Source organism: Bufo gargarizans, chromosome 3, assembly GCF_014858855.1.
Source record: "Bufo gargarizans isolate SCDJY-AF-19 chromosome 3, ASM1485885v1, whole genome shotgun sequence".
Classification (NCBI taxonomy): Eukaryota; Metazoa; Chordata; class Amphibia; order Anura; family Bufonidae; genus Bufo; species Bufo gargarizans.
The window spans coordinates 80,181,235-80,207,763 of NC_058082.1; the positions used below are offsets into that span (position 1 = coordinate 80,181,235).

The window sequence follows — 26,529 nt, forward strand, 5'->3', positions numbered from 1 at the left end:
GTCAAAAGGCTGCAGCGCCAAACTCCAGCGCAGCAGCCTGGCATTGTCCCCAGCCACCCGGTTCAGCCATACTATAGGGTTGTGATCCGTGAGCAGGGAAAAAGCCTGTCTATATAAATACGGCTGTAACTTCTTTAGGGCCCACACCACAGCCAGGCATTACTTCTCGATGGCGGCGTAGCTTACTTCTCTGGGTAACAGTTTGCGACTGATGTAAGCCACGGGGTGTTCTCCGCCATCGGCCCCAACTTGGCTCAGCACTGCCCCCAATCCAAACATAGAAGCGTCTGTGTGAACAAGAAAACGTTTAGTTGGATTGGGAGCTGCCAAGACAGGGGCATTAATAAGTGCATTTTTCAGATGTTGGAAGGCCTGCTCACACTCCGGGGTCCAGGTTACTTGGCGGGGAAGGTTCTTACGGGTCAGGTCAGTAAGGGGTTTGGCCAGGGCGCTATAATTGGGGACAAACTTTCTGTAATATCCTGCTGTCCCTAGAAATGCCAACACCTGAGTCTTAGTCCTAGGGGTAGGCCATTGGGCTACAGCCTCTACTTTGGCTGGTTCTGGCTTCTGTTTCCCACAACCCACTCGATGGCCCAGGTACTGTACCTCGGCCATTCCTATACTGCATTTGGCTGGTTTCAACGTCAAACCAGCCTCCCTAATCCTGTCTAGAACCGCTCCTATATGGGTTAAGTGCTCCTGCCAGGTATTGCTAAAAATTGCAATATCGTCGAGGTAGGCACAGGTGTAGTCCTGGAACCCATCTAGAAGTCGGTCCACCATCCGCTGGAACGTAGCCGGAGCGTTTTTCATCCCAAATGGCATAACCTTAAAGTGGTATAGGCCGAATGGGGTCACAAAGGCTGACTTAGGGATGGCGTCCGGAGCCAGGGGTATCTGCCAGTACCCCTTACACAGATCAATAGTAGTGAGGTATTGACCTCTGGCCATCCGGTCTAGCAGTTCATCTATCCTGGGCATCGGATAAGCGTCTGATACAGTCTTTTCATTCAACCTCCGGTAGTCTACGCAGAAGCGGGTCGAACCGCCCCGCTTTGGTACGAGGACTACCGGAGATGCCCACGGGCTGTCTGAGGGCTCAATCACCCCCAGCTGGAGCATCTCGTCGATCTCCTTACGCATATTCTCTCGCACCGCTTCAGGGATGCGGTACGGGGTCTGGCGCATGGGTAGTTGCCCTGGGGTTTCTACTCTGTGAGTGGCCAGAGGAGTGTACCCAGGCACATTGGAGAAGGTCTCCTGCTTCTCTCTTAGCAGCTGTTGTACCTCGGTACATTCCTGTGGGCTCAGCCGGTCCCCCGGTACAACTTCTCCTAAATCCCCAGACAGCTGACCGCCCCCCAGTAGATCCGGCAGGGGAAGACTGTCAAACTCTTCAGAGCTGGGTGCACAAATAGCGGTCACCTCTTCTGAGCGTTCCTGGTAGGGCTTCATCATGTTCATATGGAGCATTCGTCGCCCTCCGGTCCCTGCGCAAGAACCAATTATATAAGTGGTGTCACATCTCTGTTCCACTACTTTATAAGGGCCTTGCCAGGCGGCCTGTAACTTATCATGTCGGAAAGGAAAACCTCGCCTGGAGGTTTTCCTTTACAGTCTTGGTTAGAGCTTCCAAGCGATCTCGGAGCGCCAACACATATGGTACTATGGGGGTGCCGTCTGCGCTCCTGTCTCCCTCCCAATGCTCCCTAATTAAGTCCAGCGGTCCCCTTACTCTCCTCCCGAACAACAATTTGAATGGGGAGAATCCTGTGGATTCCTGCGGCACCTCCCGGTAAGCAAAGAGGAGGTGAGGCAGGAATCGTTCCCAGTCTCGGTGGGTCTCAGCAAAGGTTCGGAGCATTTGTTTTAAGGTGCCATTGAACCGCTCGCAGAGCCCGTTGGTCTGAGGATGGTAGGGGGCACTGATTATAGGTCTGATTTTGCAAAATTTCCAGAGGTGCTGGGTGACCTCTGCAGTGAATTGAGTACCCTGATCCGAGATGATCTCCCTGGGTAATCCCATCCGGGAGAAAATCTGCATCAGGGCCTCTGCCACGGTTTCTGCATGGATGTTTGTCAAGGCTACGGCCTCTGGGTAGCGGGTGGCGTAATCCACCACCGTCAAAATATACCTCTTGCCAGAGGGGGTAGGTTTCCGGAGGGGACCTACTATATCTACGGCTATTCTATGGAACGGTTCCTCAATTATAGGTAGCGGGTGTAACTTTGCTTTCCGCCGGTCCCCCCTCTTCCCTACCCTCTGGCACGTATCACAGGTGCTGCAATATTTGCGTACTCCCTGGCTAATTCCTGGCCAAAAGAAACTTTGGGTCAGCCGATATCTAGTACGACTGACCCCCAAATGTCCGGATAACGGAATATCGTGCGCTATCCGGAGCAGTTCGGCTCGGTACCTCTGTGGTACAACTAGCTGTCTCATAACGATCGGGTCTGACCCAGCTACCTGCTTGTCTGACTCCCTGTATAATAGCTGCCTATCCAATACAAATCTTTCCCCCTCCGCCCCCGGTTGGTCAGAGGTGACTTTGTCTCTATATACCTGTAGAGTAGGGTCAGTGATCACCTCTGCCGCAAATTCGTCAGGAGGGGCCCAAGGGACACAGTCTAGGGAAGGGGAAGGTTGTCTTACCTGGACCTCCGGCAGTGTGTTGTAGTCCTGGGTGCGGGCCTGTTGCCTGGTGACCACTGGATGTGCTTCCTCAGTGGTTGTGGTTTGTGGCTCAAATGCAGATGTGCGCTTTCCTAGGTCATTTCCCAGTATCACCTCTGCGGGTAATTGGGGCATCAACCCTACCTCCACAGTCCCTGACCCCGCACCCCAATGCAAATGAACCCTTGCTGTATTCAGCCGATATACGGCTCCCCCAGCAACCCTGACAGCCACAGTCTTATTGGTTTTAGCTTTGTCCGCGACCAAGTGGCTTTGGACCAAGGTTATGGTTGCTCCCGAATCTCTGAGACCTCCAGGTATACTGTTTGCCTGTGGTGCTGCCGATTATCCGCCTGTGCTTGTAGTAGGTTGGCTTCGTGGAGTACTTCCCACTGTTCTATAGTGGTGACTGGAACTGCAGAGCCATAAGCGGTGGGTGTCTCCTCCTGATAGTGGTGTGCTGCTGCTCTCGGTGGTGGTGGTGGTGGTCCTGGTCGAATCCAGGTGGATCGGTCTCTAAGCTGCGGGCATTCCCGCTTGTAGTGTCCCCACCTCTGGCACTGGTGGCATTGCACAGAGGAGGGTGGGCGAAACCTCGGTTGAGCCGCTGTAGGAGCTGGTGGGGGTAGCGGTCTCAGTGGTGTGTTGGTGCTAGCTGAAAATTGGTTTCCCCCTAGAGGTCGCACAGCTGGTTTAACACCCACAAGCTTGTGCTGCCTGCGGGCATCCAAATAGTCATCGGCCTTTTTAGCTGCTTCTGTGATAGACGTGGGGTTACGGTCTCTCACCCATTCCTGCAGGTCTGCGGATATCCCATCATAGAACTGTTGTAGTAGCAGCATTTGTAATAGGTCCTCCATGGACCGTGCCTGGTTCGCCTGTACCCATCCGAGGGCTGCCCTTTGTAAACGGCAAGCCCATTCTGCAAGCGAGTCTTTTTCTGCTTTTTTCAATTCCCTGAACCGTCTCCGGTATGCCTCTGGTGTCATAGCATATCGGGCCAGGATAACCTCTTTGACACGGCTGTAATTCCTAATTTCCGTATCTGGTATCGTACGGTAGGCTTCAGCTGCCCTCCCAGTTAACCGTCCTGCTAAGATGGGTACCCAATCTTCCATATGTATTTTATGTAACGTGCATAGTCTTTCAAAGTCTTGGAGGAATGCATCTATATCTTCCCCTGCTTCTACATACATTTTAAATGCCTGGTATGGAATTTTTGGCTTACCCTCTTGCACCATAGACACTGCTGGGCTTGGTGTTTGTGGTCTCCTTTGCCGCGTTATAAATTCTTGAACCTCTGTCATTGTCTTGGAGATAATTTCCACTGGTGGGTTCTCCCCATAAAATGACAATCTGAATAAGAGCTGCCTTTGGAACTCTGCTTGCTCTGTTCCGTCTGTCTCGTCCCTCTGTGCAGTGACCGAATCATCCTCTGTTCGGATTTCTGCCATTATTTCAGAGATAAGTGTTGCCTTTCTTTTGTTGCTGGCTGAAATACCTCTTGCTTCCAGAAGATCTTTAAGTGTGGATCGTTTTAAAGTGGAGTAATCAATCTCCATTAATCCTTGTTCCTCTGTGAGTCTGGATCCCACTGCTGCCACCAATGTAGCGGAGAGCTGATATTCCACAGCCAATCTCCACCTAAGATCCCAGTGAGGCTCAGGAACAAGTATCATAAATCCATAGAGTAGTAATTCCAGCAGGCAAAACAATCCAACAATATCCCAACAGCAATCCCAATGACTGGACGACACACAGCATCAGGAGCAGAACTAACTTTATTTGGACATAGCACACACTTTAAACCCCCCAACAGCCTTATTTACATACAATGGGGCACATAGATGACCATGGTACAAGGAAGGGTGGGGACAGACAATAGCAAGGGCTGATGGGAGATGGAGGAGGGACAGAACAGCTAGATTACTGGTCTCCCAGTGTCCCTGAGACAACACCCTGCTGGGAAAACAATGGGACAGGAAAAAAAAAGGGGGAGGGGAGGAGGCACAGAAAAGCAATGCATCCAACACAGTAAACATTACAGTTTACAATACATAGCCATACAATCAACCGAATGTCGTCCTACATGATCCAAACAGGCCAGGCTAAATACAATCCGCTACAACCCCTTTAACTCCTTCTCGATGCAGACATTGGTTTATGGGTTTCATTTTTAGTGCATTCACTCTGCTGTAAAAATGACACATTACTTTTATTCTGTATTATCACAGCGATATAAAAATGAATATACTTTGCGCTACATGTTAATACTTTTCAGATGTAGCATTTCGGTCCGCCAGAGCCCAGAAGCAATGAGCGCTTTACAGATGGAAGCACTCACTGCCGGAGCACCAGGAGCTCCTTCTCTTACGCTCTGAACGATGAAGGAGGAAGACTTCTCCCTGCTCCACCATTCAGCCTGCAGGCACAGATCGCGCTGCTGGCCTGTGTGGGCGGAGCCTGCAGCCCAGGAATCTGCCTGTGCTTGTCCCACACAGTGCTGCAGAGTGATCTGTGTCTGCAGGGGAAAGCTGGATCTAAGCATCAGGGACGGGACAAGGTGAGTAGCTACTGATTTCTTTTTCTTTCATTTTTTTTTACACAGAGGGCATTACTACTGTAAAGGGGTCATAATGGGCATTACTACTAAGGAGGGGGCACAGAGAGCATTACTACTAATAAGGGGGCACAATGGGCATTACTACTGTGGAGGGGCCACAGAGGGCATTACTACTACAGAGGGGGCACAGAGGGCACTATTACTATTAAGGGGCACAATGGGCATTACTACTGTGGAGGGGGCACAGAAGGCATTACTGCTATGGAGGGAGCACAGAGGGCATTATTACTATAAATGGGACACAATGGGCATTATTACTATGAAGGGGACACAATGAGCATTATTACTATGAAGGGGACACAATGGGCATTATTACTATGAAGGGGGTACGGAGGGCATTATTACTATGAAGAGGGCACCAAGGGCATTACTACTGTGAAAGGGGCACAGAGGGCAGTACTCCTGTGAAGGGGGGTGGGCATAACTGTTATGGGGCACAGAGTGGGCGTTATTACTGTGAAGGGAGCACAATGGTCATTACTACGGTCATGGGGGCACAGTGAGGGAATAACTACTCTGAAGGGACACAGAGATGGCATTACAACTGTAAAAAGGGGCACAGATAGGGCATTACTACTGTGAAAGGGGCACAGAAAGGGCATTACAACTGTGAAAGGGGCACAGAGAGGGCATTACTACTGTAAGGGGGCACAAAGAGAGCATAACTACTGTGAGGGGGACACAATGAAGGGATAAGTACTTTAATGGGGCACAATGTGGGCATAACTACTGTAAAAGTTGTACAGTGAAGACATAAATCCTGTGAGGGGGCACAGTGTTGGCATAACTACCAAGAAGGGGCACATATCTGGATTAAACTACTGTGAAGGTTGTACAATGAGGGCAATACTACTGTGAGGGGGTATCATTTTTTTAAAGTATTGGGGCAGGGGGTGCCACAGAAAGGACCCACCCAAGGTGCACAACACCATAGGCATGCCACTTTGCAGCAATATCCAAGATGTTTTTATTGTTTATTTATATATGTAAAATTGGACAAGAAGGGTGAATTCCTTTTTTCTTTTAAAAACATTTAATTTTTTTTAAACTTTACTTTTTCAAGACTTAAAAAAAAAAAATTAGTTTATAAACCTTATTTTCTGCCATTTGCTATTTACCATTGCAGACTATTGGAAAATTGCTATGTCTGAGGAAGGGCTCAATAGGAACTTTACCATGGCAGACCAGGGAGCCATCATAAGGCTCCTGCAATCACAGGCTTTTCTCCAATCACAGACACTGCCAGTAGATTTCTGCTGTATAAGGGCTCATCCACACGAACGATTCATTTCAATGTCCGTATGTCCGTTCCGCAAAAAAAAATAGAACATGTCTTATTATTGTCCGCATCACGGACAAGGTTAGTACTGTTCTATTAGGGGCCAGCTGTTCCGCAAAATAAGGAATGGACATGGACGTCTTCCGCATTTTTCGCAAAATACATACGGTTGTGTGGATGAGCCCTAAAACAATAGGCACCTGCCTGCTATGGCACTATCTTAAAAGACCCAACATTCGCCAGACATGTATGGTGGATGACACCAAGGGATTAAAAACATGTATAATTTTATAGTAGATTACCAAAACTTGAAGTGTTTCTGCGTGTTGGACCATCCTCTGTTTTTGCTGTTTTCTTGCTGGTTCCCTTGCAGTAGAATTCTAAACCCAACATACCCATGAGCTGACAATATTTTTTTTTGTGATTATAGGGTTACCGATTGGCTTGTCTGGTACTGTATTGTGGTCACAAAAGTGGACATAGCCACCTAGGCATACAAACAACAGCTGTATGAGGCCACCCAAAGTCAGGCTGGCCCACCAGAATACCCGAGGATGCCTTTGTGGGCCCAGGCTCTTACACAATAAGTATCACCAAGGATCTAGCAAAAGACAACCGCATTTGCAGCTGATCCAATCACTTACTATCTTAAAGGGGTTGTGCAAGACTGGAGGGGGAATGGGTAACCCCCCTGTCCCCTTCCCACTTGGCCAGAACTGTAAAGGGAAGCTTGCTTTTCTGCAGCCCAGCACTGGCCGCAGCGGAGACCGGATCTTCTTGCATCATGTGTCCATTTGTCATAGCGTAAGGGAATCTGGTCTCCTCTGCAGCCAGTGATTGGCTGCAGGCAATGTCAAGCCTGATGTTTTCAGCGAGGGAGCCCAGCAGAGCATTGCAGGCCAGGAGAAGAAGGATCACAGGGTCAGCCAGGAAGCTGGTAAGTAAGCTTCCTTTTACAAGTCCAGCAAGGTTGGGTGGTTTTCCCAAATTCCCCCTATTCTTGCACAACCCCTTTAAGGCTCATTCAGATGACTGTGTACTGCTTTTTCAGGGATGGTTGCTAGGTGAAAGGAAGTGAGATCAGTTTTTTTTTTTTTTTTTTTACAGACGTGAAAAATGGATGACACACTGATGACATATGGAAGCATATTCCACACAGAAGGAAAAATCAACAGTTTTTAGTGACAGAAGATGGCAAGGCCAGAGTTAACCTTGAAAGTATTGTTCTCCTCAGGAGATGTTTTTAGCGGATCCGCAAAAAACGGAAGCCGCCCGTGTTGCCTTCCGCAATTTTCGGACTGGAACGGGCGCCGGCAATATAAATGCCTATTCTTGTCTGCAAAGCGAGGACAAGAATAGGACGTTATATTTTTAGCGGGGCAGCGGAACTGAGCCACGGATGCGGACAGCACACCGAGTGCTGTCCGCATCTTTTGCTGCCCCACTGAAGTGAATGGGTCCGCACCCGAGCCAACAAAACGGCGGCTCGGATGCGGACCCAAACAATGGTCGTGTGCATGAGGCCTTATTCACACGTCAGTGTTTTGGTCAGTGATTGTGAGCCAAATCCAGGAGTGGAGGCTACACAAGGATTACACAAGACTGTTCTGTGTTTAGACCCGCACCTGGCTTTGGCTCACAATCACTGATAGACATCACTAACTGAAAACTGTCTGAATAAGGCCTTCATTTGTTTTTTAAAAAGCAATTCAAAAGCAATGTCTGATTTTCATTAGTTGATTTTTAGTAATTTTTTATGTACTTATTACTTTTGTCAGTTTCGAGGTATTGTTTTTCTTTCTTTAATGGAAGGGTACCAAGAATTTTGTTCACATGTGTAACATCATCGATAACACAGGAATAGCAGGAGCAGGTTTATCACTGTGTTACTGCCCGAGGGTCAAAGGGCAGGGGACGTCCACAGCAGCCCCTCAGTCAGCAGGGCACATTTAATATAGTGTCTGCGCCTGTTTTTAGTTGTAAAAATGCTGTTTTAAACAGTCTTATTTTTTTTTTGTCTCATTTACTACTGAAAATGCTCCTGTTTTGGAGGCAATTGCTCCTTGTTCATCTATTTAGATTTTTTAGACCAATTCATAAGTTTTCTAACTTTTGCACCTATTTTCCGGCCTATTTATGTAGGTGCGTCTTATTTTGCGCCTGATTTAGTCTCAAAAACAGTCTAATGTCTGCTCCACTCCAGGGCTGGCGTACTTTTCTTTGTCACTTTTGAGTGGTGAGTTGCGTAACATTTTGCCTAAAAAGTTGTACTTTCATGGAGATGTGCGCCTGCTTTCAGCCTCCTAATGCAAACAGTCTTAGAAAATATCAACCTGCTATATTGAAAAAGAACCACTAGAGGTCAGACTAATAGCAATATGTCTAATGTATGAAGTGTGGGTCTTTTTATAAATAGTAGGCAAAAAGGTCGACAGGTGAAGCAAATATGGCAGTCTAATTTTATGCCTAAAAACAGGTAAGCTTGATAAATGTGCCCCAATGTCTCTAGTAAATACTCAGGCTCCATAATAAACAGTTTTTTTTCTGTGGGTGATCCAGACATTAGACTGGTACCTGTGGTCCACACAGACATTTACAGATGCAGCAGGAGGCAGAGCCACCTCCCGCCTCCCATCCCAGGCCTCTGCAGGACTTGCCCATGTCTCTCTGTGACGTTCCGACGTCATGTGCAGTGTGGCACAAGCGCAGCCCTCATGTTAGGCTACTTTCACATTGCCGTTTGGTGCGGATCCGTCATGGATCTGCACAGACGGATCCGTAGAAATAATACAAACGTCTGCATCCGTTCAGAACGGATCCATTTGTATTATCTTTAACATAGCCAAGACGGATCCATCATGAACACCATTGAAAGTCAATGGAGGACGGATCCGTTTTCTATCATGCCAGATTGTGTCAGAGAAAACGGATCTGTCCTCCATTGACTTACATTGTGTGTCAGAACGGATCTGTTTGGCTCGGTTTCGTCAGACGGACACCAAAACGCTGCAAGCGGTTCCCTGTTAGTACACAAATGTATCTGGCATTGTCTGACCTGGTGGTAAAGACCGCCACTGTCTGCGTGACGGAAATATACAGCATAATAATTTATAAGGCCTCTTTCACACTACTTTTTTTTTTCCGTTTTGCGGGCTGTTTTTTGCGTTCCGTATACAGAACCATTAATTTCAATGGTTCCGCAAAAAAAAAAATGGAATGTACTCCGTATGCATTCCGTTTTTCCGTTCCGTTGAAAGCTAGAACATGTCCTATTATTGCCCGCAAATCATGTTCCGTGGCTCCATTCAAGTCCGCAAAAAAAAGGGAACACATACGGAAATGCATCCGTATGTCTTCCGTTTTTGAGGAACCATCTATTGAAAATGTTAGGGCCAGACCAATTTTTTTATGTAATTACTGTATACTGTATGTGCCATACGGAAAAAGGGAACGGAAACAAAAAACAGAACAACGGACTGAAATAGCCATACGGTAGTATGAAAGAGGCCTAATGCTGTGTGTCTCTACCCGACCTCCACTGTACCATTACTTCTATGAGACTGGCTCGGCAATATCTGGCAGTCCCATAGAAGATAGAGGAGCGCCATGCTCTCTCCTGAAGATAAGCTGAGTGTGCTCCCCTTCACTTTGGGGGGCATTCTGGAGATAGGTGAGGGACCTGCACCTAGCTGATGTCGGTGCCATATCTTACCAGTGCCTCCTCCCATCCGCATGTACAGACTGTGGAGGAGACAGTCTCCCATGGTCTCTGACAATTCCAGTGCAGGCCCAGAGTGTGAGTCACCAGGCTGCCCTGAGGACCCGGATGTGAAGCGCGTCACACATCCAGGCCCCGACCCTGACTGGAATTGTACCCAGTATAATTATGTACAGTAATGTGGTGTGACAGGAGCGACCCCCTCAGCCGCCCCCGGGCACCGGCCTCAGGTCTGCTCTACGGGGAGGAGGAGGAGGAGGAAGGCTCAGGCTGATGTAATACTGGGGGAGGGGCCGGTCACATCCCGCACGCGGCTGCCGCTGCCTCCCTGCCAGTACTACAGCGACCTTGTGAGGAGCAGCGTGCCAGGAGGAGCCCGTGCCCACCTCATAGGTGAGTGCTGCCAGCTGTACAGCCCCTCCGCACGGATACAATGTATCATGTACTATACACTGGATACAATGTATCAGTCGCGATACACCCTGGATACAATGTATCAGTCGCGATACACCCTGGATACAATGTATCAGTCGCGATACACCCTGGATACAATGTATCAGTCGCCATACACCCTGGATACAATGTATCACGCTGCCAGACACGCTGGAGATGGCGCCCACCTATACCGCAGCAGATACAACGTGTCGCCCCACAGAAGGCGCCTCTGGTACATTGTGTCCTCACGCGCCTCTTCTTCCTCCCCATCTTTCCATAGGGTTTCTGTACAGTAAGTGACATTCCAGCTGTGGCCGGCTCCGGAGCACATGGCAGCCGGTGATAGGGTCCCGTGCACATTGCAGGCGGTATCTGGGGTGTGCCGCCTATACATACTACATAGGCTTCTGCCGCGTGAAAAAAAACGCGCTTTACTCCTGTTCCTTCCCGCACATTACCGCATGATGCAATATTTACAGAGGATGGCCGCAGCCTGCCCCGGGCACCTCCCCCTCCTCTCTTCTGGGCACCCATGCTATGCCAGCTCCACGGGATATGTGCCATGCACTGTCCATAGGGTGATGCCCACTCTCCCTGAGATGGTCACATTGATCTAATCTCCTGGACCTGCTGTGTCCATAGACTTCCTGTCATCTCCCCCTCCACGTCAGGGCTCGCTCACTACATTTCCGTTTATGGCCGGTGCTGGGAGCACCTTGTGGCATCTGATATTTAGGGGGAGGTGAGAGATCCTGGGTCCTGCTGATGTGGTGCCCTATGCCTTTTATTACTATTAGGAGTCTGTAAGAAGACTGGCAGAGTGTAATGTCACTTGTAGACATCTTCTGGTCTGTCCTGAAGACTCCTCAGGAGGGGTTCTTTGCTTTCCCAGAGCTGAGGCCACCATGACTGGTAGAAGAAAGGCTCTTTTACTTTGGACACCTTCTGACCTCCCACACAAGCATGTGGGGGCTGATGTAGTGACACTAATGAAATCATCGGATCAGGCTTTGATCAGAAGCATGTGAACGGAGCCTTGTAATATGCCATGCTTTATATTTTGGAGCATTCTCGTAGCCAGATGAAATACATTGACCTTAGATAATTCTGCTTCCTTACAAATGTATTACATAGGAATGAGTCAAGTTGTGTAATGACTTGAAATACTTGGATAGATTGGAACTTTGTATGTTGATGGTAAATGAGCTCTTGGGCTACTTTCACACTTGCGGCAGAGCGATCCGGCAAGCATTTCCGTCGCCGTAACTGCCTGCCGGATCCAGCAAAACGTATGCCAACTGATGGCATTTGTAAGACTGATCAGTCAGAAAAATGCATTGAAATGCCGGATCCGTCTTTCCGGTGTCATTTTTTTTCAGTCTGCGCATGCGGATCCGGCGCTAATACATTCCTATGTAAAAAAAAAAAAAATGCCGGATTCCAGCAAGTGTTGTTTTTTTTTATTTTTTTTGGGCAGAGATAAAACCGTAGCATGCTGCTGTATTATCTCCGTCCTGATCAGTCAAAAAGACTCAACTGAAGACATCCTGATGCATCCTGAACAGATTGCTCTCCATTCAGAATGCATGGGGATATGCCTGATCAGTTCTTTTCCGGTACAGAGCCCCTAGGACGGAACTCAGTGCCGGAAAAGAAAACCGCTAGTGTTAAAGTACCCTTACCGTGTGCCAGGTATCACAGGCGGCCACCACCTGACTAGCTCTTATGATCATGCTTTTATATTTACCCTCAAAACATTCCCATTGGCACAAAGGGTTAAACAAGGTTAGAAATGTATATATTCTCCCCCCCCCCCCCCCCCCAAGAAACAGAGCCCATGGCCGAGAGGCGCTGCTGAAAATACGGACCTTTTTATACACACAAGGTCTCATACACACGGCCGTGTGTCTTCCGCATTTTGCAGAGAAGAACGTCTGCCCTTGTTTAGAACAAACTATTCTTCTCCACAAAACGGACAAGAATAGGACTTGTTTAGGCCCCTTTCACACGAGCATGTCGGATTAGGTCCGGATGCGTTCAGTGAAATTCACACCATTTTGCAAGCAAGTTCAGTCAGTTATGTCTGTGATTGCGTTCAGTTTTTTCCGCGCGGGTGCAATGCATTTTGATGCGTTTTTCACGCGTGTGATAAAAAACTGAAGGTTTACAAACATCTCTTAGCAACCATCAGTGAAAATCGCTCCGCACTTGCTTCCGGATGCAATGCGTTTTTCACCGAAGCCCTATGCACTTCTATGGGGCCAGGACTGCGTGAAAAACGCTGAATATAGAACATGCTGCGATTTTCATGCAACGCAGAACTGATGCGTGAAAGAAAACGCTCATGTACACAGACCCATTGAAATGAATGGGTCCGGATTCAGTGCGGGTGCAATGCGTTCATGTCTCGCACAGCACCCGCACGGAACACTCGCTCGTGTGTGTGAAAGGAGCCTTAGTGTTGAGTGAACTTCTGTTTTCATGTTCAGAGTACAAGGTTCGGGTTATCTAAGAATTCCGTTATGGATTCCGCTACCACGGATTATAACTTATGGTCCGTGGTAGCAGAATCCATAACAGAGTTCTTACATAACCCGAACCTTGTACGCCAAACTTGAAAACAGAAGTTCGCTCATCCCTAGACATGTTCTATTTTTTTCTTTCTTGCGGGGCCGCGGAACGGACTTGCCGACTACACAAGGTGTGCTGTCCTCATCTTTTGTGGCCCCATTGAAAGGAATGCTTCTGCATCCAATCTGCAAAAAATGCAGATCGCATGTGGACCAAAACCACAGTCCTGTGCATGAGGTCTAAGAGGGATAAATCCAAGCGGAGGGAACAGAGAGGACCCGACACAGCTTCAGTCCAGCTGTGCAGCGCTAGTCTTCCCCTGTCTATGCCTGTCATTCCCTCCCGGGGCATGCTGACCCCTGCTCGCTGCCAAACATACCTAATGGCATACCAAACTCTCCTGCAATGCTTGGTTGATTATTGCCCAGCAAAGGGCATCATTGTACGAGTGTGATCTGAGCTCTAAGGGTACGACCACACGGTCAGGTTTCCTGATGCCAAAACCAAGAGTGAAAAGAGAAGTCCTATCTGTCCTTTATATTCTTTCTCTCCTTTTATGATCCACTCCTGATTTTGGCTTCCAAAACTGCTTTAGGAAACTTGACCGTGTGCCGTGTTAGGCACGGGTGACACTGGCTGCGCGATGTATGTTGCAGCCAGGATCGCTGAGTAGCGGTGATCCCATAGAAATGAATGAGATAACCGCGGCAGTCACAAGAAATCCAACACGGCTGGGTTTCTAGCGACTGCCGCAGCGATTCAATTCATTTCTATGGGATCACCGCTACTCGGGTATCCTGGCCGCTACAGGTGTCGCTGTGTAGCACTTGCCGAATACAGCCCGATGTTGCAGGCACTTGTTGGGAGGGAAGCGTTCACTCCCGGCAATCGCCTGCTCACTGGTGGAGGAGACCGCCGCTGTTACAGAGAGCGATCTCCTCCACTTGTTAGTAATTATCTGCCTAAAAATCGGGCTGTGTAATACAGACATTACACCCCGGGATAAAGTCCTGCTCCTCTGCAATGACAGAAGGGAAGTAGTTGTATCCCGGACACGTTCTTATCAGTAGATTGTTCTGATGAAATTGCTGATTTGGCAGACGGTTTAGTTTTGGCTAACCGGTTTTGTGCTCTTTCTATAAATGGCCTATAAATAGTGGCGCTACATTCTTATGTAATTGTAACAAAGCGAATTGTGAAATTGGTTCATCTCCCTATTTCAGTTTCTAGCCTTGACACCAGGGATTTTGCTTCTAGTGATTATCAGCGGCTGACGTGACGAGTTCTTTAGTCGCTCCCTACGTATTTAGCTTCTATTGTTGACAGCTATGTGTACTATGCCATTGAAGACGCCTGTCACCCCGTGCTGGACCCGCCTCTGCTTCCTAGTGAGGGTGGCAGTGCTACTGTGTTGTGTAAATGCAGTGCTGTTTGTTGGCCTTCACCTTGGAGAGCTGTTTGCTATAAACAGAAGGCTTGTGGGGACTCAACAGATTTAATAGTCTCGCCTGGACTTATGTTATAGACAGATTTAGCCGCCTGCATTCTGTCCCCTGACGATCTTCAGAACATTTTGAATCTAGAAATTTCTATTTTATTTTATAGTGTCTTGTGTATAAATAATCCAATTTTTGAGCTTTAGGCCTTGTTCACATTTCTGTGTCCATTTGATATAGATAAAAAAATCTATGAAGATTTCTGCGAAGGATCTGTTTGTCCGTTTTTTGTCCTCCGCGTGTCATCCGTATTTCATGAACACTACTCAACTGAAGGTTAATTTCCAGAGCATCTCCTATCAGTGCTCAGTGAGAAATGGACCAAACACGGAGGCCATCCATGTTGTCAGTGATTCTTCATGGAGCCATAGACTACAGTGGGGATGTCCGTTCTGCATCAGGGACCAAAGTGCTGCATGTCTCCGTGATTATTATTTATTTTTTTCACTGACCCATGGTGGTCCTATTAGTTGACCTTAGGATGTATCCTGGAAGTGGTCCTATTGGGGTACTTTCACACCAGCGTTAAAGTTTTCCGGTATTGAATTCCGTCACAGGAGCTCAATACTGGAAAAAACTCTTCAGTTTTATCCTAATGCATTTGACTGGAGAATATACCTCAGCATGCTGCGGTATTTTTCCCAGCCCAAATTCCGGAACACTTTCCGAAATGCCGGATCCAGCATCAATTTCCATTGAAAATGTATTAATGCCGGATCTGGTACCAAGTGTTCTTGAAAACTGGATTCGGTTTCCTGCGCGCAGACCTTTTAGAAATGTGAAAAAAAAAAAATACAGGATCAATTTTTTCCAGATGACACCGGAGAGATGGATCCGATATTTCAATGCATTTGTCAGACAGATCCGGATCTAGAAACAAATGCTACGGATTTCCGGATCCAGCAGGCAGTTCCGGAAACGGAACTGCCTGCCAGAATCCTCTAACGCAAGTTTAAGGCTGGGTTCACACCTGAGCGTTTTACAGCGCGTTCCTACGCGCTGTAAAACGCTCAACAAGGAGAAACCAATGCTTCCCTATCGGCATGGTTCTCACCTGGGCGTTTTACAGCGCGTACGATCGCGCTGTAAAACGCCCGACGCCCCAAGAAGTACATGAGCTTCTTTGGGGCGTCTTGTCGTACGTTCCCGTACATAGACTTTCGGGAACGCGCGACAATGGGCGTTCGCTTGTCTCTGTATGCGCGATTGCAAACGCCGGTACAATCGCGCATACAGAGCGCTCCATCGCGAACGCTCAGGTGTGAACCCAGCGTGAAAGTACCCTTAATTGACCTTAGGATGTATCCTGGAAGTGGTCCTATTAGCTGACCTTAGGATGTATCCTGGAAGTGGTCCTATTAGCTGACCTTAGGGTGTATCCTGGAAGTGGTCCTATTAGCTGACCTTAGGGTGTATCCTGGAAGTGGTCCTATTAGCTGACCTTAGGGTGTATCCTGGAAGTGGTCCTATTAGGCTACTTTCACACTAGCGGCTCGGATCCGTCCTGCCGCTAGTGACCGTGTGCCCCCGGACTGCTGCTCCGTCCCTATTGACTATAATGGGGGTGGGGGCTGATTTCCGGCGAGGCACGGCAGCACACGACGAGAGGCTGCTGGAATAAAACTACGACATGTCCGACATTTTATCCCGGCAGCCTCTCGCCGGAACTCCGCCCCCATCCCCAATGGGGAGTTGGGCGGAGCGGCAGTCCGGAGGCACGCGGTCACTAGCGGCAGGACGGATCCGACAGGCTGTTCACCTGCCGGAGGTCCGTGCCGCTAGTGTGAAAGTAGCCTTAGTTGACCTCAGGGTGTATTCACACAAGCTGAACGTGTAGAATACTTGTGTTTTTGAGATGTGAAACACGTTGAACAAATGCTTCACCTGCCCAGCATTAAACCTTTCAGTTACAAAACCCTGCTGTATGTCATCTGTCCAGAACGGTCTCAGTTTTCCCATCCTATTACAAATCCTATTCCCCAAATTGAACAGCGAACTTGCTGATCTGCACTCGCGTCATGTGACAGGATCAGAAGAAGCACAGCAGCCTCCACAAACCAGGTATACAGTCAGATGTGACTTGTATATTACAAGGGTCCATAGGAAAACTAGGGCGTCTGTAGACATAGTCCAAGCATCACTAGAAGATGTTTCTCGGTTCTTACCACCTCTTGGTTGGTAGGTACATCTTCTTTTCCACTATTCTTTATAGCAGGGATGGCCAACCTGCAGCTCTCCAGCTGTTGTAAAACTACAACTCCCACCATGCCCTGCTGTACGCTGATGGCTGTAGGCAGACTGGGCATGATGGGAGTTGTAGTTTTGCAACAGCTGGAGAGCTGCAGGTTGGCCATCCCTGCTTTATAGGTTTAGAAATTACCTATTTTGTCATTTTACTTCCTGAATGAAAACACTACACATTTAGCCTTTTCAGAGATTCCTCGTGTTGGATTTTGTCAACACTAACTGCATTCTTTAAAAAAAAATTACCACAAGGACACAGCAGCAAATGTAGGTATGTAATCTATGTGAGCAGCCTTCTACTCAACCTAAAGTAATTACAATTGGCAGAGAAGAGAAAACTGCTGTCAGACACCTCTTTTAGTGCATTCTCTCCTGTGAGAACAAAAATATGTAGGGGGGGGGGTCCATTTATGATGTGAAGTAAGCCACTTTTTATCATACTTTTGTTGCAGATTCGATTGGCGTCGATTTAAGCAAGTCTCAAGGCCAGCACCTAAGTTATATAGAGGCCAGCACATCAAGTGCCAGCTGACATGGACTTAGACCGGGCCGGTCTTGGGGTACTTTCACAGTAGCGTATTTCTTTTCCGGCACCGAGTTCCGTCACAGGAGCTCTATACCGGAAAATAACTGATCAGTTTCATCCCCATGCATTCTGAATGGAGAGAAATCCGTTCAGGATCTCTTCAGTTCAGTCGCTGAACGGCGTTTTGGATGGAGGAAATACCGCAGCATGCTGTGGTATTATCTCCGTCCAAAATTCCGGATCAGTTGCATTAATTTACATAGAAATGTAATAGTGCCAAATCCGGCATTAAAGGGTTTCTACCACTTAGGTGTCACATATTTGGCTGTCAGACACTAGCGATCCGCTAGTGTCTGCTCTGGCCAACCATCCTAATATAATTGCTTTTGGGGCGGTGGTTTGGCTAAAAAAACTACTTTTATTAATATGCTAATGAGCCTCTAGGTGCTATGGGGGCGTCATTAGCACCTAGAGGCTCCGTCTACCTTCAGAAACTGCCGCCGCCGAGCGCGTCCCTCCAGCCCGCCCATCTCCTCCTGAATGCGATCCTCGTATGTATTCTGCGCATGCGCAGTGAATGTCTGACCGCTTCCTTGCTCAGACATCTCCACTGCGCCTGCGCGATGACGCCATAGTGCTCCGAGGAACAGGCGCAGTGGAGATGTCTGAGCAGGGAAGCTGTCAGACATTTACTGCGCATGCGCAGAATACATACGAGGATCGCATTCAGGAGGAGATGGGCGGGCTGGAGGGACGCGCTGGGGGCGGCAGTTTCTAAAGGTAGACGGAGCCTCTAGGTGCTAATGACGCCCCCATAGCACCTAGAGGCTCATTAGCATATTAATAAAAGTAGTTTTTTTAGCCAAACCACCGCCCCAAAAGCAATTATATTAGGATGGTTGGCCAGAGCAGACACTAGCGGATCGCTAGTGTCTGACAGCCAAATATGTGACGCCTAAGTGGTAGAAACCCTTTAATAGTGCTGGATCCGTCCTTCCCCGGTAAAAATGTGGAAAAAAAAATATAACGGATCTGTTTCTCCAGATGACATGCGGAGAGACGGATCCGTTCTTGCAATGCATTTGTAAGCCGGATCCGCATCTGGATCCGTATACAAATGCTTTCAGCATGCATGCATGCATGCGACGGAACTGCTTGCCGGATCACTCTGCGCAAGTGTGAAAGTAGTCTTAGTAAATGTCCGCCCCCCGGGTGTTGAAATTCAACATGCCTGATCTTGATTCCTCAACCTCATGTGCTGGACGAGTCTGAAGCTCCCTTTACAACTTAGGGGGTTGCTCGGTTCCACCAAAAACACAGTTTTTGGCCAACAATAGTTTGATGTGTATGGGGGCCTTTAGCCTGTATTGTACAAGAGGCAGCAGTAGAAAACCTCCCAGTACTTCTCTATCATAAAGAAAGCTCTGCGCCATTACAGCTATTTCAGCTGAGAATGGCGAGAGGATCTGCAAGTTAGAGGTTGTCCTGGACTTTAATATCAATGGCCATTAATATAAAAGCGGTTGTGGTTCAACTCTCTGCACTCCCATGAACCAGCTGTTTGAAGCTGCTGTGGCCTCCCCATTGTGTACCAGGCACAGTGCTATACGTTTTGTAGCAGCTGTGTAGGGTATTACGGTACATGTGAATGGGGTCAGAGCTACATGTAGTACCATGCACGGCCACTACAAGATGTATGGCACTGTGTTTGGCAATAAAGAGGGCTCGGCACCACGACCACTTTAATGAGCTAATCATGGGGGCGCTAGGAGTCAGACCCCATCAATCAGGTATTGGTGGCCTACCCTAAGGACAAGCCATCAGTATTAAAGTCCTGAACTATCCCTTTAAAGACCCAGGTTTCTTTGTCAGATTTCAGGAGCCTGTTGAAAATTGTGTGCGCTCTCCTTCTATTCCCCCCGCCCCTCGGTCACTTCCCTGTTTAGTGTCCTTTTAATGATTTGTTTTCCAGCAATTCTAAACATAGAGATAGCGGCGTGCTGTATTATCTGGGACCTTCACAGCTGTGTTCATACCGTCCACATTCAGGGAAGATAATGCGGTATAAATGACTCCCCCGTATATCAGGTTGATGCAAGGTTTTATCCTTTTCTTCTTTTTTTTACCACCTCATAGTAAACACTAGGGAATGTGCACATTGATCGACTGACCATCTAATATGTATGGGGGGGGGCCACCTTACGCCTCTCCTATTTTCACCTGTGCTGGACTACTTGTGCACAGAGCAGTTAGGACCACGAGAATCTGTTAGTCTAAATTCCCACCATGGTATACCGTCAAGGCATACACCAGAAACATTCCTTGACATGTACCCCGAAATGACGAGAATACATTGAGATTGCACAGCTGTATTAAAAAAATGTGGTCAACTGAACTTCTCAATCCAAAAGTACAGTTTCAAATATTTTTTTTCTTCCACATCTCGACCTTAATTCAGTACATTTTTTGGAATAGCAGAATATTTGCATGTGATTTTATGTTATCCCCTATCCACAGGACAAGAGAGAACTAGCTGACCGCTAATCCCAAATGCCGGGACCCCCACCGATAACAAAAACAGGGGTCCAATTCCCCTGTTTTGATAGAGCGGCAAAACCTTGAAAGCGCCAGAGATAACGGAGCACTGTAGATTTAGGGACAAGCCTATGATATATATGTATATGGCATGCTATCTGAAAATATAGTCCCCCTAATGTGAAACTGTGTCCTGCCATATGGTTTCAAACATTGCACACCCTATTATGGGCCTGACCGCCGTGTGCATGAGAACTAGATGGGAGGGTGAATAGAACAATAGCTGGCAGGTGAAAGTACAGAGAGTCTTATGTCCTAGCCCTGAACGGATGAAATAATTCCGTGTGTTGCATCATCTATCTGCAGTACAGGATGCCACTTGTCAGTGCTTCCTTAGAAATCCCAGCAAATGCTCAATAATAATTAGCGACTTCAGTGCAATTAGGTCAATATCAGTCTCCAGGCTACAACTTTAGTGTTCAATTCATCTCCGTGCAGAGAGTAACGAACCTGTGAGCCACCATACAGTCTCTGTGTAGAACATAGAAGATTTAATATTCAGCTATCTGGAGAAGCTGGATGGTATGTGCTGTGCCAGCTGTCTCGTTTGCCATAGTAAACTGGTCTGCAACCTGTGTCCCCCTACAGCTTCCAGCCTTTGAAGTTTGTATAAGAACCTTAGTTGGTGGCCATGCACACGTCCCATGAGATAAGCACTATCGATCTCTTCTGGAAAATCTACGTGGGATCCAGTAAGAATGTCAGATTGACTAAACTGGGATGTTTGTTCTGCCCTTAAAGCGGTGTCGTTTACCCAACCAAATATTTTATGGAGGTCAAAGTGGATTTAGACGGGCTGATGAGCCGCAGATTGTCAGGAAGGAAACGTTCCTTCACAACAGTTGACTGCTCATTCAGTGAAGGAGACGGCTGTTGCGACCCCTTGTCCTCGTACAGCTGAATTGTTTCTGGGCAGCAGATCGCTGTTTAGGCAGCACAATCTGCTGCCCAGAAACAATAACTTGGGTGCCTGCACAAACGACAGGATCACACGATGAACGAGCGTTTCGATCATTCATCAGGTGATCGATGCAACTTTAGACGGCAGGTTGCCGAGAATGAGCAGTTTGTAAGAACGTTAATTCCCGATAATCTGCCTGATTATCTGGCCGTCTAAATTCACCTTTACTGTCTTCTGTAACCTTTTGGAGGACCAAATAGTGTGTAAAAGGTAAATTATTAGTACCAATAAATGTAGCATTTTCTTTTCTCCAGCTAACCATATCTATAGCCCTAGCGCCTAGCATCAGATAATGAACTAATATGAGGATTAGGGTTTAGGGGTTCATACACTAACATGTACTACCACCCCAACAGAGGCCAAAAAGAGTGGGCCAAGAGTGGCCTGGTGAATGGGGAGCTATGAATTTGTTCCGCACCTACGAGGGCTCTGATGCTGCGTGCAGTGAGCCTTAGGCCAGGTTCACATCACCTTTTAGAGAAACGTATACAAAAAAGCGGATCATGTATTTTAAGCATTCACTATCCACATTTTATTAGGCGGGAAAAAAAATACTTTGTGTAGGACTTTTTTTCCACCTACGATAACAAATCTCACACGGAGATGGCTAAAAAGGACACAAAATGTGCATAACTGAGCATAATGGATGCCTAAAATACAGAATCAGTTTATTTTTAATTTTTTTCTGTTCTTCTGACGGATCCGACGACAGGAAAAATAAATGGTGATGTGAATCCGGCCTTAGCTCTATGTATGGACTTGTAAATAGTCTTGCAATAAATGCCAATGGCTGCGTGTAAATGCAGGTGACCTATACATTTCCATAGTGCATGGAACCAGGAATTGGCTTTCAGACTTGGGGGTTCGCATCCGATCCTCATTTTTTTGCAGGTTGGATGTGGACCCATTTGCCTCAATGGTGCTGTCTGCTTCCATATGTCTATTCCACCGCCCCGCAAAAGAATAGAACATGTCCTATACTTGTCCATTTTATGGACAGTTCTATAGAGGGCAAAAGGTTCCTTTCTGCAAGATGCGGAACACACATGGCCGTATCCGTATTTTGCGGATCTGCAATTTGTGGACCACAAAAACGTCTACGGCCATGTGCATGAGTCCTTATTGTCTTTTCATATGGCAGCAGCTTTCAGGGTTAATGAATGGGACTGCGGTGGAGGCAGATGATCTGCTAATGGGACCAGTTGTTTCCATCACGTAGCTGTTTACTTAGTCTGGATACTCTGCCCTGGGATGCCGTTTGTTCTCCCACCACTAAGTATAGAGGACAGTCAGAGCGGGTTAATCTGGGATTAGTGCTGTTTGTGCTCAAGGCAACAGCTCTGATCTAATGGGCCTGGTGTAAGCTGCATCATGTCAACGAATGGGTTAGTGAGATGTGTGACGTCTTAGGGTTATGTGCGCTATACATGGCGGTTACATGTAATGACAGACTACTTGGAGAAAAGTGCTCATAATTGTGACTGACGTAAGAAATGCATGATTATTTTTGGATAATTTCTGTAGGTTACAGCCCAGTGGAAAGGAGATCTGTGACTTCTGATGGGTGTAGGTTTGGCACATATGAAGACATATGCTAGATATTTATGGTCTATTACTACTTACTGGGAAAATGGCAGGAGCAGACTACCCCCTGGACGGTCTCTGTAAGAGAACTTGCATGAAGACCATGCTTGCCCACGCCCTTAAATGAATTTACTCCAAAAGTTCCACACCCACTGTTATAAATGTATTCCATTACTCATCTGATGGTTCTGGATTTACTATGTGTATTATAGTCAAAGACGGCATTCACAAGTTTGTAGATTTTGGAGCTGAAAGCACTTAAAACTCTATTCAGCTGCTGTTTTATTGTATTCTCAGAGCTTGTTATGAAGGCTGAGTGTTTCCAGTAATAATCAGTAGAACTGTGAGTTCAGCTCTGGAGTATAATACAGGCTGTAGCCTGTACAGGGCCGTTTCTACAGCCGGGCGAGGGGTGCGACCGCACAAGGCGCGTGTCTCCAGCAAGTAGAGGGGGGCGCCAACGGTCTGAGAGTGGATCGTTGTGGAAGCGCTCATCTTCATAGTCATCTGTATCGCCGTCCTCAGGACAGAAATACAGATGGCTGTGCTGTGGCGGGGCAGGGGAGGAAGAGGAGTCTCCCTTCCTTGTTCCTCTGATAGGCTGAGGGCCTTGTGGCCGGCAGCCTATCAGAGGCCGGTGAATCGTGCCGCCTGAGTCGTACAGCTTTGGACACAGGTCGGAAGACGCCTGCATCGCATCGCTGCCATGGAGGTAAGTATAAGTGTTTTTTATTTTTATACGGGACAATACTTGTGGCACATGATTGGGGGGCATGGAGAGGCACTTGTTACTGGCACATGATTGGGGGGCATGGAGAGGCACTTGTTACTGGCACATGATTGGGGGGCATGGAGAGGCACTTGTTACTGGCACATGATTGGGGGGCATGGAGAGGCACTTGTTACTGGCACATGATTGGGGGGCATGGAGAGGCACTTGTTACTGGCACATGATTGGGGGCATGGAGAGGCATCTCTTACTGGCACATGATTGGGGGGCATCTATGGGGGCACCTCTTACTGGCACATGATTGGGGGGGTATCTATGGGGGCACCTCTTACTGGCACATGATTGGGGGGGTATCTATGGGGGCACCTCTTACTGGCACATTGTTGGGGGGCACCTCTTACTGGCACATTATTGGGGGGCACTATGGGGGCATCTACTGAGGCCATAAAGAAGGGGTATTTTATATGGGGAAAGGGGGGGCAGGAACACTATGGGGGCATCTACTGAGGCCACAAAAAAGGGGTATTTTATATGGGGGGCTCTGTGTGGTACTAGTATTATCAGGGGGTTTATCGGTTTCTACAGTATAACATTGGGGAGCACAGCGGCACAGTATTGGGGGTGGTAGGGTGATTTGTGCAGAAGATTGGGAGGATGATTGTCTTTTGTCTAACTGCAGAGACTAAATATGATGGTTTGGTCTGAAGGTCTGAAAGGAGAAGATGAGGAAAGAGAACATCTACATCAAAGGAGACGTCACTGGATGTAAGAGTAATGTGGGGCTGTCATCGTGTGCTGGGAAGGCTGTTACTGGAAATGCAGTGGTAGATTAAAAGGAAAATATTACTGATAGCAGCCAAAGGCTGTGTATGATGCTGCCGGCTGAACGACTGTATCTTAGCTTATCATGTGTAATACTGATACATTACAAAATGCAACTTACTCAAGTGAGACAACCCCTTTAAGGGGGGGGCGGGGGGCGGTGCTTTTTTAATGTTTGCCCTTTTGGTAAAATTCCCTAGAAACAGCCCTGAGCCTGTAGATAAGACGGTCCTTTGAGGATTTCGTTCAGAGCCAAGTACCATTACTGGATCTCTGCAGCAGTAAGTCTGAGTGGTGGGAAATGTTCAAGGAAAGAGTGGGGAGATTCTTCTGCCTGTATCAGGGCGTGAGGAGTAAACTCAAACGTCTTGTCTCGATTTGGGCTAGCCGCGAAGAGATCTCCAGAGTGAAGTCTTTGCTTATGAAATGTCAGTAAGGTAGACATGCATCTTTTGGTTTTTGAGAGGCATTATGGGAAATACCGCTCCCCTGACCTTTACAGAAACTGCAGGATGTCAGTGAGTAGTAAGATTGTGTCAGGACTGATTTATAGTACGGGGTCCAGATCAGGGATCTTGGAGAGGGATCTTGATCGTGATAATATGTCGGTTTCCTGGCTGAAACTGTTCCTGAACCAGGAGTGGACCCCTCTCTTGACGTTTTGACTGAAATGATCCAGAAAGAGGAGTCAGTCTGGTGATTGAGGGGCTTACTCCCAAAAAATCGCCAGGTCCAGATTGCTTAACATCTGAGTTTTTAAGACCTTTTAAGGAGCACGTAGTTCCCCTCTTGATTGAGGTATCCAATGGTTGTCTCTCCTCGGGTAATCTACCAAAGTCAATGAGGAGGTCAGCCCTGATCATTCTGAAAAAGGGTAAATATCCATTCCACATTGACAATTGGCATCCTGTAGGAATCCTCTGTGTGGACAAAAAGATTGTGGTGATGGGTGCTATTTAATCGGTTGGTGAAGTTTGCACCCCAGCTCCTTTCAAATGCCCAGCGTTGCTCTGCTCCAGGCTGCAGTACTTTTAGTGCTGTGCTCAGTGTCTGGGAGGCCGTGGGGCAGGGCAGGGCAGGTCACGTCACTGGAAGGGGTACATGCTGTCCTTGGATCAGGCAAAAGCATTTGATCGAGTTGACCACATGTACCTCTTGTCTTTTCTTTCTGAGATATGGCCTGCCGGGGGAGGGGGGGGGGGGTTGATGATTAGCTTAAGACCTTGTATGCAGAGGGAGAGAGTTTCCTGCTTATGAATGGTTGGATTGGCCACCCTTTTGAGGTGGCATCTGGGGTTCGCCATGGTTGTCCCCTGAGCCCGCTATCGTACGTGTTCGCAATTGATCCCTTTTCTTAGAAGGGTTGATCATTGGCAGGTGTTGGGATGGACTGGGCAACTCCGGAGACCACACTGAGGGTGGTGGCATATGCTGATGACATAACTATCTTTGTGTCTACTAGAAGGGAGGCAGAGTGGGTGCTGTCGGAGGTAGAACGCTACTCAGTCATCTGGGTCCAAGAGCAACTGGGATAAGTGTGGGAGTCTCTGGGTGGGAGGAGGAGATCCTGGTTTTGATCTCCCGGACACCCTTCCAGAGCCCCAGGAGTTTACAAAAGTCCTCGGCATTAAATTTGGGGCATTAGGGATTTCCGCCATCAAAATTGGGATAGCAGGCTTAAGATTACTGCTCAGAGAGTGGACCAGTGGAAAGAGTGGTCTTTGACCCTTAGGCCTCTTTCACACGGGCGTTTCCGAATTTGCGCCAGATGCGTTGCGCGTGCATGGCGGGAAAACCGCTTGAGTAGGCATGCAATTGCAGTCAGTTTTGACTGTGATTGCGTTCCGATGTTCAGTTTTTTTTCCACACAAGTGCAATGCGTTCCATCTTCATTCAGCAGGACCTGCGCTGACGTCACCGCGCTCACCACTTTCGAGTTCTCAGTGTCCCGTAAATCCCGCGCCTGCGCCGTCCTGTTTAGTATTCGGCACAAGCGCAGTGAGTGAAGGACGTTCTCCTGGAGCATTCAGACATCTGGGTGGTAGGGACCACTGCACTTTATGCCTAGTCAGCTCAGTGGTCAGGTACTACATGTGGCATGCACAATGTTTCGTCTCGAAGCAGCGCAAAATCCTCCCTGTGGATTAGATGGGTAGGAACATTCTGAGACCTGGTGAAGGTACGCTCTCTGGAGTATGAGATGTTGAGGGTGGGTAGAGCCTCTCTCCTCTGGATGGGTTTTGCCTTTGGGGTACCCTAGGCTGTTGT

General features: G+C 47.8%; 1 protein-coding gene across 1 annotated transcript in view; it reads left to right on the forward strand.

Annotated features, from left to right (window-relative positions):
- The first annotated feature begins 10,493 nt into the window (after positions 1-10,493).
- Positions 10,494-26,529, forward strand: part of SLC7A1 (solute carrier family 7 member 1) — a 47,170-nt gene continuing 31,134 nt past the window's right edge. Inside the window, exon 1 of the mRNA XM_044284768.1 lies at positions 10,494-10,690. The gene's annotated coding sequence lies outside the window, so the exon portion shown is untranslated. The remainder of the gene's footprint in view (positions 10,691-26,529) is intronic.